Source organism: Protopterus annectens, chromosome 12.part0, assembly GCF_019279795.1.
Source record: "Protopterus annectens isolate FY-2018-M chromosome 12.part0, PAN1.0, whole genome shotgun sequence".
NCBI classification, from domain to species: Eukaryota; Metazoa; Chordata; order Ceratodontiformes; family Protopteridae; genus Protopterus; species Protopterus annectens.
Window position 1 is genome coordinate 297,023,316 of NC_056746.1, and position 13,447 is coordinate 297,036,762.

The 13,447-nt window shown below is 44.0% G+C and overlaps 1 protein-coding gene across 3 annotated transcripts in view; it reads right to left on the reverse strand.

Annotated features, from left to right (window-relative positions):
* Window positions 1–13,447, reverse strand: part of IMPA1 (inositol monophosphatase 1) — a 450,995-nt gene that overhangs the window by 305,024 nt on the left and 132,524 nt on the right. The window lies entirely within an intron of this gene.

Below are 13,447 nucleotides of genomic sequence, written 5' to 3' on the forward strand. Positions count from 1 at the left end.
AAATATGTCAAAAAATAAAAAAACACAAAACACTTATCTCCAATGTGACATTAGAGAATGTGTTCTGACACTGAAGAGGGGCTTTCAAGATCTGAGGAGACTTAGGAAAGCAGGGTATTATGGGAGGGGAGTTGGTGCTTAGAAGCCTAAATTCAATATCCATGAAAAGCTACATCAATGAAGTGTATTTATTGCTGCAGTACAAGCAAGTGAGTAATGGATGTGTAAAGTCTGATGAAGCGTTCTTTGTAACGTGAAAGCGCTTACTTCGTTTGAATAAAGGGTTATTCTTTTACGCTTGTCTACCTGGTTTACTTCGATAGTTGTGGCGTATCTACCTCCATCATTTTGGATTGTTTCTTGCTTTTTGAGGTGATACCTTACACCCTGTATTTGATCTTCTTTTTGTGGAATGGATATGTTCCATTCATTTACTCTAAAGAATGCTGTGTCATTTAACTGGCCAAGATCATAACACAGCAGGTAAAGGATTTAGCATTTTCCCCACTGCTGGGCAATCTCAGAACAAGTATATTTAAAGTTGAGGGTTGTGGAAAACACAACTTCACCCCATGAGGGGTGCAGGGGGACATTCCACCTGGCAAAAACAGTGTTTTATTGATTTTATTGTGCTCAATGGTTGAATTGTATTTTGATTAGTTCTAATGCACTGAATTATCAAAGTACCCAACAATGATGACTCAGTATATAAAGTATTTACAATACATATATATTATATATATATATATAGTTGTGTGTGTATATATATATATATATATACACACAACTATATCTAGATATAAACAAAACATACAACATACACACATACAGATGGACACACTCATACATGCGGATACATATAAATGTGTAATGTGTGCATATCTACATCCACCTATATCTATCTATAGGTAACATTCACTTTGTCAAGTCTGTACTTCGTCCATAGAGTAAACAGCCATTTCAGGAAATTCATTCTACTGAAAATGGAAATATATCCAGTTGGACTAGCCCAGTTAACAAATGTAAAATAAAAATAAAATAAAAGAGTTTACGCTATTGATTGTTGCAGATGTTGAAAGAAGGCAGAGAGCATTTCAGTGGGTAAAGCAGATTTGGATTTTGGATTCTAATGCCGAAACGTTTGGATGCACTGAAAGTTTTGACGTTAGTTGGTGGGACTGTGTGTGAGTATTTGTGGGTTGAAGTTATAGTACGGGACAGATTTGGTAGTGTTTGTGTGTGTGCTGCTTTATGGGGTGTGTGTATGAATATGCTGTGCAGTGCTAGGTTATGGAAAAAAGGTTTTTCTAAGTTAAGGAGTAGGGCTGAAGTTAGGCTTATGGTTAGCATGCATTACAAGCCTGCTGCCCTTTCCTTACTGGTGCATACTAACCCCATACTAACTCTAAACTCATGGTAGAGTTTTGGTTATCAGATGACAAAAGGACATTTTTTTTCCATTTGCTAGCTTTTTAGCACACAGTCCTGACTCTAGGTTCTCTGAACTTGCTCCAAAACTGTGGAAATCCCTTTCTCACTATCTCACCGAGGATACTAACTACACTGTGATCGGGCCTGAACTCAAACAGTATCTGACTGAGCAATACAAATGCAAGTGCCACAATGCAGGACATATCACTTAATCAACAATACTCTGCTGTAGGTTAATTTTCTTTACATATCACCCTATCTTCGCTGCTACTTTATTGGTATGTTTCTGCATCCTGGAAATATGTATCTTTTTCAAACTGCTGTCTTCTAACAACTTTTACCTTTCTCAGTCCTGCTGTCTTTACCATTACTTAGCTGTTAATTTGCCATCTAAAATACTTATCGTTACCCCTTCCCTCAACAATTTCCAATGTAAAAGCTGCTTCTCGCCTTTTTTTTTTTTTGTTACTTCTGATTCCACTTTTCTGCCTGCAGAGTTTGTACATAAAAAAGAAGTTATGTCTTACCATAACATTCCATCTTTGGTGTTGATCTTCTTTCATTCATCACTGATGGGTTCAGTTACGAGCCCTCGGAACAAAGTCGGCCTAATACCAAGCTTGTGCCAGCCAATAAACTCTCTAGCTAAGCTTTTACCACAGTGCCCTTCTCCTTGTTACCTCAGATCGAGTTTGCCCAGTACTAGTAAAGGAGAGGCCATTTCTGCGCAAATGCCCTAACTCACCACTTTGACCCAAAGTATCACCCAGGAGCCTTTGGAGGGAGAAGGAGGGTGGGAAGTGATGAATGAAAGAAGATCAACAACACAAATGGAACATTATGGTAAGATATAACTTCTTTATTGTTGTTAATCTTCTTTCCATTCATCACTGATGGGACAGAATCCCTAGCTACCTTGTGTTTCTTGGGCGGCCCTTATGGAAGAAAGTACAGTTTTGTACCTACCATAAATGTAGATGTTCGAGTGCTAATACAGCTGCAGTAATAACATATGGGTTCTCTGCCATCAGGCGGTCCCTCGGTCGGCCGAATTCCAAAGTCTTGGTCCAGCGTCGGTTGTTGTCGCTTCTTTTCCTGACGTCAGTGAGGCAGGAGTATATAAGACACAGCCAATGCCATTTTCTTCAGTCTTTCTTGCCCCAGATGTCAGGTGCCCCCAGTAGGAAGGCAATACATAAATTATATTTATATACATGCAATGCAATGTAATCAAAGAACAGTAGTTCCAAGCAAATATACCATAGAAGGATAACCCAAACAGTTTGTATGAAGAGGGGTTAGGTCCTAAACCTTTACCAAGAGGGGAAGGAGGGAGGGAAATCTGTACTGCAGCTGTATTAGCACTCGAACATCTACATTTATGGTAGGTACAAAACTGTACTATGTTCATCGTGCAGACAGCTGCAGTAATAACATATGGGTAGAATCCCAAAGCTACGCACAGGGTGGTAGGCACTAGGTAAAACTGGGATGAGCCAGAATGCCCTGCAACACAGCAGTAGCAAAGCCTGCTCTGGTTTTGGAATATAAAGGCAGGTGGTAGTGTCTTGTGAAGGTATGTACAGAATTCCAAGTGGCTGCCTCCAAAATATGTTTGGTAGGAACTCCTCTGAGGAAGGCTGTAGAGGTAGCTGTGGCCCTGGTGGAGTGGGATCTGATGCCCGTAGGGACAGATTTTCCATGATAGGAGTAACAAAACCGTATGCAGTGGCCTATCCATTTTGAAATGGTCTGTTTGGTCACTGGCTTCCCTTGAGCTCCTACAGCATAGGACACAAAAAGTTGTTCTGATTTCCTAAAAGGCTTTGTTCTATCCAAATAATAACGTAGCTGTCTATGGATGTCTAAAGAGTGTAGCAGCCTTTCCCCTTTGTTTTGAGGATTGGGGTAAAAGGTAGGCAAGTGTATGGCTTGATTTAAAGCTACCCTGGATACCACTTTAGGCATAAATGATGGGTTGGTTCGAAGGGAAACCCTGTCCTGACAGAAGATCAGCCATGAGGGCCTGTAGTTCCGAAACCCTACGAGCTGAGGTAATGGCCAGAAGGAAGGCTGTTTTCCAGGACAAATGTTGCAAATCTGTTGAGGCAGCTGGTTTAAAGGGAGGCAATGTTAATTTTTCTAGACTATAAATAAGATCCCAGGCTGGCACTGGTTGTTTCCTTGGTGGTCTTATATTCTTAGCCCCTCTGAGGAACTGTCTTAAGAGTGGGTGAGAGAATAAGGGTGGATCCGTGTTGAATTCTGCAGAAATGGCTGAGGCATGGATTTTTATGGAGGAAATGAAAGTCCACTGTTCAGCAGCTCAGCTAGATACTGTAATACCTGTGGCAAATTTAGTTTTGTAGGGTCCTGGCCTTTTTTCTCATTCCAAGAGCAAAACCGTTTCCATTTTGCTCAGTAAGCCTTTCTAGTAGATGGCCGTCTGGCCTCCAAAATGACATCCTGTACCTCTTTGGGGAGTAAGGTCTGTTGAGGTGTTAAGGAATTTTCCACGCAGCGAGATTGAGTGTTTTCAGCTGACTGTGAAGAGTTTTGCAGTTGTGCTGAGTCAGCAGAAGAGGCATTAGGGGTAGGGACCAGGGAGGAGTGTGTGTTAGGCTCCTCAGGAGTGGGTACCAGCGTTGTCTTGGCCAGTCTGGAGCAATCAGTATCATCTTTGGTCTCTCTGTTCTTACTTTCAAGAGCACCTTGGGCAGAAGAGGCAGAGGTGGGAAAGCGTAAACTGTCCATGCTGCCCAACTGAATGAAAGGGCATCCACTCTCCAGGCCTTTGGATGAGAGGTCCTTGAACAAAACTTTTCCAATTGACGATTCCTGTGGGAGGTGAAGAGATCTATGTCTGGCCTCCCCCACGCTTGGATTATCTCTGTAAACACTTGAGGATGCAATCTCCATTCGTGTGGATCTGTCATATTTCTGCTTAGATTGTCTGCCAGCGTGTTTTCCAAACCTGGCAAGTACTGTGCTTGAAGTTCGATTTGCCATTCCACAGCCAAGTTCCAAAGTGTCATGGCGTCTGCACAGGGGGGTATGAATGTGTTCCTCCTTGTATGTTTATGTACCACATAACTGTGGTGTTGTCTGTTCTTATCAATAATTGTCCTGGATGCAGGAGGTCCTTGAAAGCTGTAATTGCATTTATTACTGCTAGCATTTCTTTTTGATTGATGCGAAGGTGCTTTTCCTTTTGGGACCATTTGCCCTGAATGCACCTGTCTGTCATGTGCGCCCCCCAGGCGTAATCTGAGGCGTCTGTTGTGATGATTTGATTTGCTTGAGGCTTGCAGAATGGGAGACCTGTGTTTGTTTGACATGCTTGAGCCCACCATAGAAATTCCTTTTGCAAACATGGAATTATTGGTATTATTGTTTCCAAACTGTGGCTGTGCTGAGACCATAGATTTTTTAGGTACCACTGAAGTTTCCTCATATGCAACTTTGCACATGGGATTAAAAGAATGCAAGATGCCATGAAGCCCAGAGCCTGCAGGATTTTCCTTGTAGTAAAGCCTGGTACAATTTGCTAGCATTTTGAAGTACTGAGTTAGTTGCCTCTGCTTTTCTGGCGTAAGATAGGCCATCTGGGTGTTTGTGTCCAAGTTGGCACCCAGGAAAGTTGTTTTCTGAGCTGGTGTTAGCCTGGATTTCTCTTTGTTGACTGTGTATCCCAGAGCATTCAGTAACCGTGTTGCATAAGCCAGATGTTCCAAAAGTATGTGCTTGCTGTCCGCTTGGATCAGGCAGTCGTCCAAATAAGGGTAAATATGTATCCCTTGAAGTCTGCAGTAGGCAATTACTGATGCCAGGCATTTCGTGAATACTCTGGGCGCAGTAGATAAGCCAAAGGGCAATGCAGAGAATTGATAGTGAATTGAACCTGCAAGAAATCTGAGGTATCTTCTGCAGCTTTGTCTGATTGGGACATGCAGGTATGCCTCCTTGAGGTCCAGTGTTACCAGCCAAAACCCCTTGCCCAGCATGGGAAGAAGCTGCTGTAATGTGAGCATCTTGAATTTTGGTACGAGTAAGAATGTGTTCAGGATGGATAAGTCCAAAATGGGTCTCCAGTCGGTTCCTTTCCTTGGTACCAGAAATAGCCTGGAATAAAACCCTTGACCTTGTTCGTGAGTAGGTACCTCTTGAATAGCTTTCATGTCTATGAGCTTTGAAATTTGTAGTTGTGCCTCTGCCCTTTGATTGTGTGGCAGGTTTGGCATGCCTCTCATTTTTGGAAGAGTGTGAAAATGAAATCTGTAGCCTCTGTTTATAACGTCCAGGATCCATTTGTCTGTTGTGACCATATGCCAATTTCTTGCAAATAATGCCAGCTTTCCTCCCAAGGGTGCTGCCAGCTGAGACTTGCTTGGCATGGAAAGGAGGAAGTCATTGGGTTTCTTTCCTGTATTGCTGTGCACCGTTTCACCACCTCTTGGTGCTGGAGCTTGCCATTGCCTGCCTCTATAAGATCCTTGTGATTGACCTCTGCCCCTTGTGCGCCTATATCTTCCTCTTTGGGGCCTGTCCGTGGCTGGAAAGGAACAGTTTTTAGAAGGCCAATTTCTGCTAAAACGTGGTGGTTGTACCTGTAGAAAAGCTTTGACAGTTTGCATAGATTTGGCTTTTTCTTCCATTTTCCGTAGTATCTCCTCAGCATTAGTACCAAATAGCACATCCTTTTATAAAGGAGCATCTAGTAACTTAGCTTTCACATGATCAGGCAAGATTTGTTCCCTAAGCCATGCATGCCTACGAATGACTGATCCTGTAACTGCAGCTCTACTTGAGGCCTCTAGGGCATCATAACCACATTGTAAGGTGTCTTTACCCACTTGTTCTGCACTATGCATCATATCCTGCAACTCCTTCAAATCTGGTTGTTCAGGTTGAGACATTTTATTTCTTAATTGTGATAACAGAAACTGCTGATATTTAAGCATATGAAACTGACAATTTAAGGCCCTCATGGCTAGGGTGGCCGAGGTATATACCTTTTTCCCCACCTTTCTAAGGATCTTGACTCTCTTTCGGAAGGAAGTGGATTCTTAGCAGTAGAGGCCTTCATTCCCTTGGGGCCTTGAGAAATGGTTTCAGGGTCAGCATTATGGCTTTTGAAAAGAAATTGGTGAGAGTTAGGAACTCTGTAGTACCTATCAGGCTTGACTGGGGCAGGAGGCAGGGAATCCGGGTTAAGGCAAGCCTCCGAATAAACATCATCAAGTACATCCAAGACAGGAGGTATCGCCAGAGGTCTGTGTTGAGGTAACAAAAGAAATTCCCTCAGTCTTTTCTTGGAATCAGAAAAGTCTTGGCCTTCTCAATGGAAGTGTTCCCTCAAAGTGTTTCCCCAAAATAATAATCCTCAGGGGGAGATACAGAAGGGATGGATTGCTCTGCATCAGAATCTTCAAAAGGGGAGTAAGATTGCTCTTCTACATCAGAGTGTTCTGAGAAAATGGAGCCCTGATCAGAAGAGGGAGAATCTTCCTCCACTCTGGGCCTCTTGTCAGGAGGGGGTTGGGAACCCCTGATAAGAGTAATTAAATCCTCAGCCATTTTAAGCATCTGTTTTTTAGGCATGGGGCTTGTGGATGGGCCCTGTGCAACAGGCCTCTTGGGATGCCTGGCTGATTTGGACTTAGTAAAGGCCTTAATGGAAAAGGAAGATGAGGGTCTAAAGACACCATGGGTGGAAGTGGACCTGTCCACATTAGGAGACTCAATGCTCACAGTGACTTCGGTGGTTGTAGTCTGGGTATGGGCCAAGGTACCTGCGGTCTCGGGTACAGAAGACCCCGCCAAGGAGGTGTCGTCGGTAGTCAGGGACTGCATAGGTGTCTCGCTGAGAAGCGGACCACGTGTAGGCGGTTTTGGCGGTGGAGACCACGGACCTCGCGTGTCAGTCCTTGTCCTTGCGTTTTTTGGACAAAGCGGTAGTCGGAGTCTCCGACGACATTTTATAATCAAATGCTTTACCAAATAAATGTTGGGCGAACTCCACCCGATGCTTGATAGTGCGTTTATTGAAAGTAGCACAAAAGCGACAGCCCGAGACGTCGTGGTCTGGGCCTAAACAAGGTATGCAAAGGGAATGGAAATCCTTATGCGGTATTTGCTTCCCACAAGAAATACAATTGTTAACTTTTTCTGACATCGGTCTGAGGCAAGAAAAGTTTCCCCAACGGGGTACTTAGCTTTAATGAAGACTTCGGTTTCCAAATTTTTCGTAAATTCAGGAGCTGGCCGACCGGCACTTGCGAACTGCTTCTGCTTCGGGCACCGTGCGGCAAAAAAGACTGAAGAAAATGGCGTTGGCTGTGTCTTATATACTCCTGCCTCACTGACGTCAGGAAAAGAAGCGACAACAACCGACGCCGGACCAAGACTTTGGAATTCGGCCGACCGAGGGACCGCCTGACGGCAGAGAACCCATATGTTATTATTGCAGCTGTATGCACGATGAACATCATTCCAGAGCACCATTGAGCCAAAGGCAGCTCTCCCTCTGGAGATCACATCCAATTTGTAATGATTAATAAAAGTGCGGGGGTTAGCCCATGTGGCTGCTGCACAAATATCATCCATACAGGCTCTCAAATGGAAGGTTACAGAAGTTGCCATAGATCTGGTAGAGTGGGCTTTAACATTCTGTGGTACAGGCTTTTTCGCAAGCGAATAGATATAGTGTATGCAGTCATAGTCATAAATAGCCATTTTAGATAAAGTCACCTTGGAGACGGACTTTCCCATTCTAGCTCCAGAGAAGGAAATGAAAAGTTGGTCAGTTTTATGTACTGCTTTGGTTCTAAGTAAAACATAAGTTGTCTATGTACATCCAAAGAATGTAGACAGTATTCCCCTTTATTAGTAAAATTTGGGAAAAATACTGTCAAGTCATTGGTCTGATTGATGGAAAAATCTGAAATAACTTTTGGGAGAAAGGAGGGGTTTGTCCAAAGTGATACTCTGTCCTTGTGGAAGATTAAATAGGGCCTTTTAATGCATAATGCATGAAGCTCTGAAATTTGTCTGGCTGACGTGATGGCTACCAGAAAAGAGACTTCCAAGATAAAAATATGAGGTCACACTTTGCTGCAGGCTCAAAAGGAAGGTGAGTTAAAGACTGAAGAACTAACGTGAAATTCCATGGCTCAATAGGTTGTCTGATTGGAGGCCTAATGTGTGAGCTCCCTTTAAAAAAGGTTTTGCATAACTAAAGAGAGATGAGGGAAAAATTATCAAACCCATCATGAAAGATAGAAATAGCCGCTAAATGTACTTGTATGGTAGAAGCTGCAGCTCCATCCTCGAAAAATTTTGACAGATATTGTAAGACTGCTGTAACTGGAGCCAAGTACGGGTCTAGCCTTCTTTTCTTAGACCAAATAGAGAATCTCTTCCATTTGTCTAGATATAGTCTTCTGGTGGATGGTTTGCGTGAGGTCAGGATAATGTCACGTACAGCTGAGGGAAGGTTATCCTGCCTGGTTCATAGGGAGGTACTAGGCTATCTGCCCGAAGGCATTTATAAGCCTAGCCGGAATGTGTTGGCTTTCGCCGCCCACTTAGATTAGTTCCCTGTGCCTCTGTCCAGCAGAACCATTGAAGTGATCCCTGGGGTAAACTTTCTGTTTCCCATCCACTCATCAAGGTTTCTCTTGAAGAGGGTTAGCGAGGAGCTCTGCCTAATGTAGATTGGAATCCTGTTCCAGAGCATGGGAAGTCTCTGGGACAGGAATCTATCCCTCCAGCACGTCCTATTTATTGTTGTGGTGAGGTTTAGATCCCTGGAGCGTGTGGCTTGAGGGGCTATGGTTTTCTTTAGGTGGAGCATGTCCATCAATTTTGGGTTGGACATGGCCTTGTATGTCAGGCAGAGATCACCTCTGAGTAGGCGGTATGCAACCGAGTACAGCTGGAGTTTCTTCAGTCGAGCTGCATAGGGCATCTGCTTGAGGCCAGTGATCCTCTTGGTGAGGAACTTCTGTGGTCTTTCCAGTTCTTGCAGGGGTCTTGTAAGGTACAAGGACGCTGAGAGAAGAAAGGAGCCACTTTTGAGATTTTAAGTATTTTTCTTCAGATTATTTGTTAAGATTTCTGCATTGCCGCCTACTTTTTGGCATTTTCCAGCTTGCTAAACTTGATATCTGTATTAGGAACTGTATTTAGAACACATCTAGAGCCTGTTTACTGCATATCCTGTGTTGCACTTATTTTAAAATCGTTTTTTTCTTAAAACTTGCATTTTACCTGTCTCTGGCCTAGCACTCAAGTGTGGGGTCATTTATTGCACTGTTCTAACTTGTTGCTACTTGTGTATCTCTGCTATCTTTAAACAAAACAAAAAAAAAATCTTGCTTTTTTCCCACTTTCTGAAATTTAGAAAAAAGTTCAGTTACAGATTTGCTGTTCTGAACTGTTTGTAAGTTTCTTGGGGGCCATTGCTTGCTTGGGCTAAAGGGAAGTGTCTGTGTTCATCAGTGGCAGTGGTAAACACTGAACAGCCTGCCTGCCCCTGTGGGAGTGGTTACTGCCTAGAAACTGTAGTTTTATTGGCCATTTTGGGTCCAAACTCCTTGATCCCCCTCTCTTAAAACCCTCTTTTGCGCATCGGGCAGCGCCGCTTAATCAGGTTTAAACTATTCCCAACTCCACAAAGTCTGCTCTTCACTTTTTCCCTTCGAACCGTTCCAAATCTCAAAGTAAGCACTCTATTTTCCTTCTAAAACCCAGCAGTAGCTAGGATAAGTGTCTTTTAAGTAAGCACTAATAAACTAAAGCACTACACCCTCTTATACTCCCTTTAAGTACTTGGCTCTCTATAAATGATCAAGTCAAAAAGTAATTCCTTATACTATTCTGGCATGTCCAAAAGTCAGTTTCAGGTTTACTCTCCAGTCCAGCTGGTGAATATGGGAATCTTGAGGCAATGTTACAACTGCCTTATGTACACAGACCACCCTCTCCTCTTCCCAACAAGCTCAAATATATGTGAGAGATGCAACTATATAGCCAAACTGGAGGCTGAGCTCTCTCAACATAGTACTGGCACGGACAGTCTGAAGGAGAAGGTAATCACACACACCACAAATCCAGTCTCACATAGACCTATTGCAACAGCAAACCAAACACAAACACACAAAAACATACTCGGAGGCTCTAAATAAAAATCTGCCCAAGCAACAGAGACCTCCAAAGCAGACATCCAAGCAACTGCTACCCCACAACAATACCCACATCAGTGTGCCACACAGTCACATACCTTAAGGCTAAACAACACACCTAATACACACTGACGTCCCTCTCACCAGGCTGAACAAGGAGAAGGTCACTGTAAGCTGCCTGTCGGGTGCCAGGATCCGCCACATAACGCAAGCACTCAGGTCACTCCAAAGCAAGTACAAATATGACTCTGTCATTGTCCATGCTGGTGTGAATGACCTGAGACGTACCTCGCTGGATTACATGAAAAGAGACATAGAGGAGCTCTCTGATCATGTGGCCCAGGCCGGTATGACCCTGACCTTGAGTAGCATCTTACCCTCACCAAGAATGATACCACAGTATAAAGACAAAATTATCAATTTCAATAATTGGCTAAAGTATTGGTGTCACTCAAAGGGGATCCAGTGTCTGTCAGCCTGGGATGATATGCTTGACAAGCCATGTTGCTTCGCTAGTGACGGCTTGCACCTGTCACCCCTGGGTTTTCGAATACTGGCCAAGGCTCTTGCCACCCCCATAGTGCCTTTTTTAGGCAAGGCTCAAAAGACAAACCCACCTCCTTAGACAACACAAGGAAAAAGAAACTAAGGGTAATGCTGCTCAATGCCAGAAGTCTAAACCTCAAGATGCACGCACTCGAGGTTCTCCTCAGTATGAAGAATATCGATATCTGTGCAGTAACAGAAACCTGGTTCAAGGCTCCTGAGAACACCCCAGCACTACCAAGCTATACCTCATACCATGCTTTTCAGCCCCAAAACTCGGACCGAACCACAAGAGGAGGGGGAGTATCCATATTCATCAAAGATACCCATACTTCCAGGCTAGAGGCACTGCACAAAGCATCTAAGACCATCCATGTGCAACTAACAGTGGGCAAAACTGCCTTCCAGTTTGTAGCCTGCTACAGACCACCCTCCCAAACTCAGGAACCCCACTCGGCTTTCCTGAAGACACTGGAGAATATGAAGGTCTCTCCAAACACCATTATATTGGGTGACTTTAACTACCCAAATATAGACTGGGAGCACTACTCAAGTCCCAACACCCTAGCCCAACGGTTCCTAGAATTTATAAACTCAAATGCTATGGAACAACTGGTCACCACTCCCACAAGAGGGGAAAACATATTGGACCTGATCATCACCAACATGGGGACTCTATGTTCCATACCAGAGGTATACCCCTCATTGGTAAGATCTGACCATAAATTAATCACTATGGACATCCATATCCCTTCCCCGCCCCCAGCAAAGGAAACCACGGTCAAAAACTTCTCAAAAGCAAACTTCCCACTTCTCAAAACCGAGGTGGAATCCTTCAAAGCCCCAGGGTCAGTGGAAAATACGGCCCAAACCGCAGAATCCTTTACAAACGCATTCTGTGGATACCTACAGGAATGCATGGATCTTGCTATCCCAAATAAAACCAAGACACACTCCTCCAAAGGCAGGAGACCTGTCTGGTGGACCCCAGCCATAAATAAGCTGTACAACAGAAGGAGGAAGCTACTACACGATAGAGCAAAATCCCTGAAAGGTAAGGCAACTCTGATCAGTACTAGCAAGAAACTACGATCCCTCATAAAATCATCTAAGGCTAGCTTCAAAAGAAAAATTGAACAAGACGCTAAAGATAATCACAAGGCTTTCTTTAGTTATGTCAGAAACCTGGGTGGAAACTCCCAGATAGGCTCCGAGTTAGTGCAAAATGACAAAAATTACACCAAACCCACAGACATTGCCAACATCCTGGCAGACAGGTTCAGTGCAAACTCCACCCCCCCCCCCAAATGAGCAAATGACTATCCCAACAGAGTGTAGCCTCCCTGATATCACTGATGCACAGATGAGAGCTGCCCTCTCCAAAGCAAAAAACACAGCATCAATGGGACCGGACGGTGTCCCGGGCTGCGTTTTACACGAGCTCCAAGAACTGAACCCTCACTTAAAATCACTGTTCAGTCTCAGCCTTACAACAGGATATGTACCCAAAGAATGGCGTACAGCAACAGTGGTCCCACTCCATAAAGGTGGTGCCACAATGGACCCCAGAAACTATTGCCCTATAAGCCTAACTAGCCTGGTCTGCAAAGCTATGGAGCATATCATCATGGAACTCATAAACAAAGATATTGGGAACCTCCAAACACTGGATCCTACCCAATTCTGCTTTGTTAAGGGCAGATCTTGCCTCTTGAACCTGGTCAATTTCTTTGAAACAGTCACCAAGGCCATAGACGAAGGGAAGGTAGTCCACACACAGCCTACCTTGACCTTGCAAAAGCCTTTGACACAATACCCCACTCGGGCATCATAAATAAGCTCACCAGCTTAAATATCAACCCCTTTGTCACAAGATGGGTTGCAAACTGGCTTAGGGATAGAACCCACATGGTCAGAATTGCAGGTGCCATGTCAGACTCTAAACCAGTTACAAGTGGCGTCCCACAAGGCTCAATCCTGGGACCTCTCTTGTTCGTTATATATTTCTCTGAGGTACAGGCTAACACAGGAGGACTATGGCTGACAAAGTTTGCAGATGACTGCAAACTGGGTGCCATAATCGACTCGTCGGCTGGCACAAGTATCCTCCAAAAAGGTCTCACAGAGACGGATATCTGGTGCCAGAGTCATGGCCTAAAGCTAAATGCCAAAAAGTGCATAGTCATCCCCTTTGGGAAAAACAAAGTGCCCACAAATTACCACATAGGTGGTAATCCATTCAGTACGGAAGAAGTAATTATGGATTTGGGGACCCAAGTAGACTG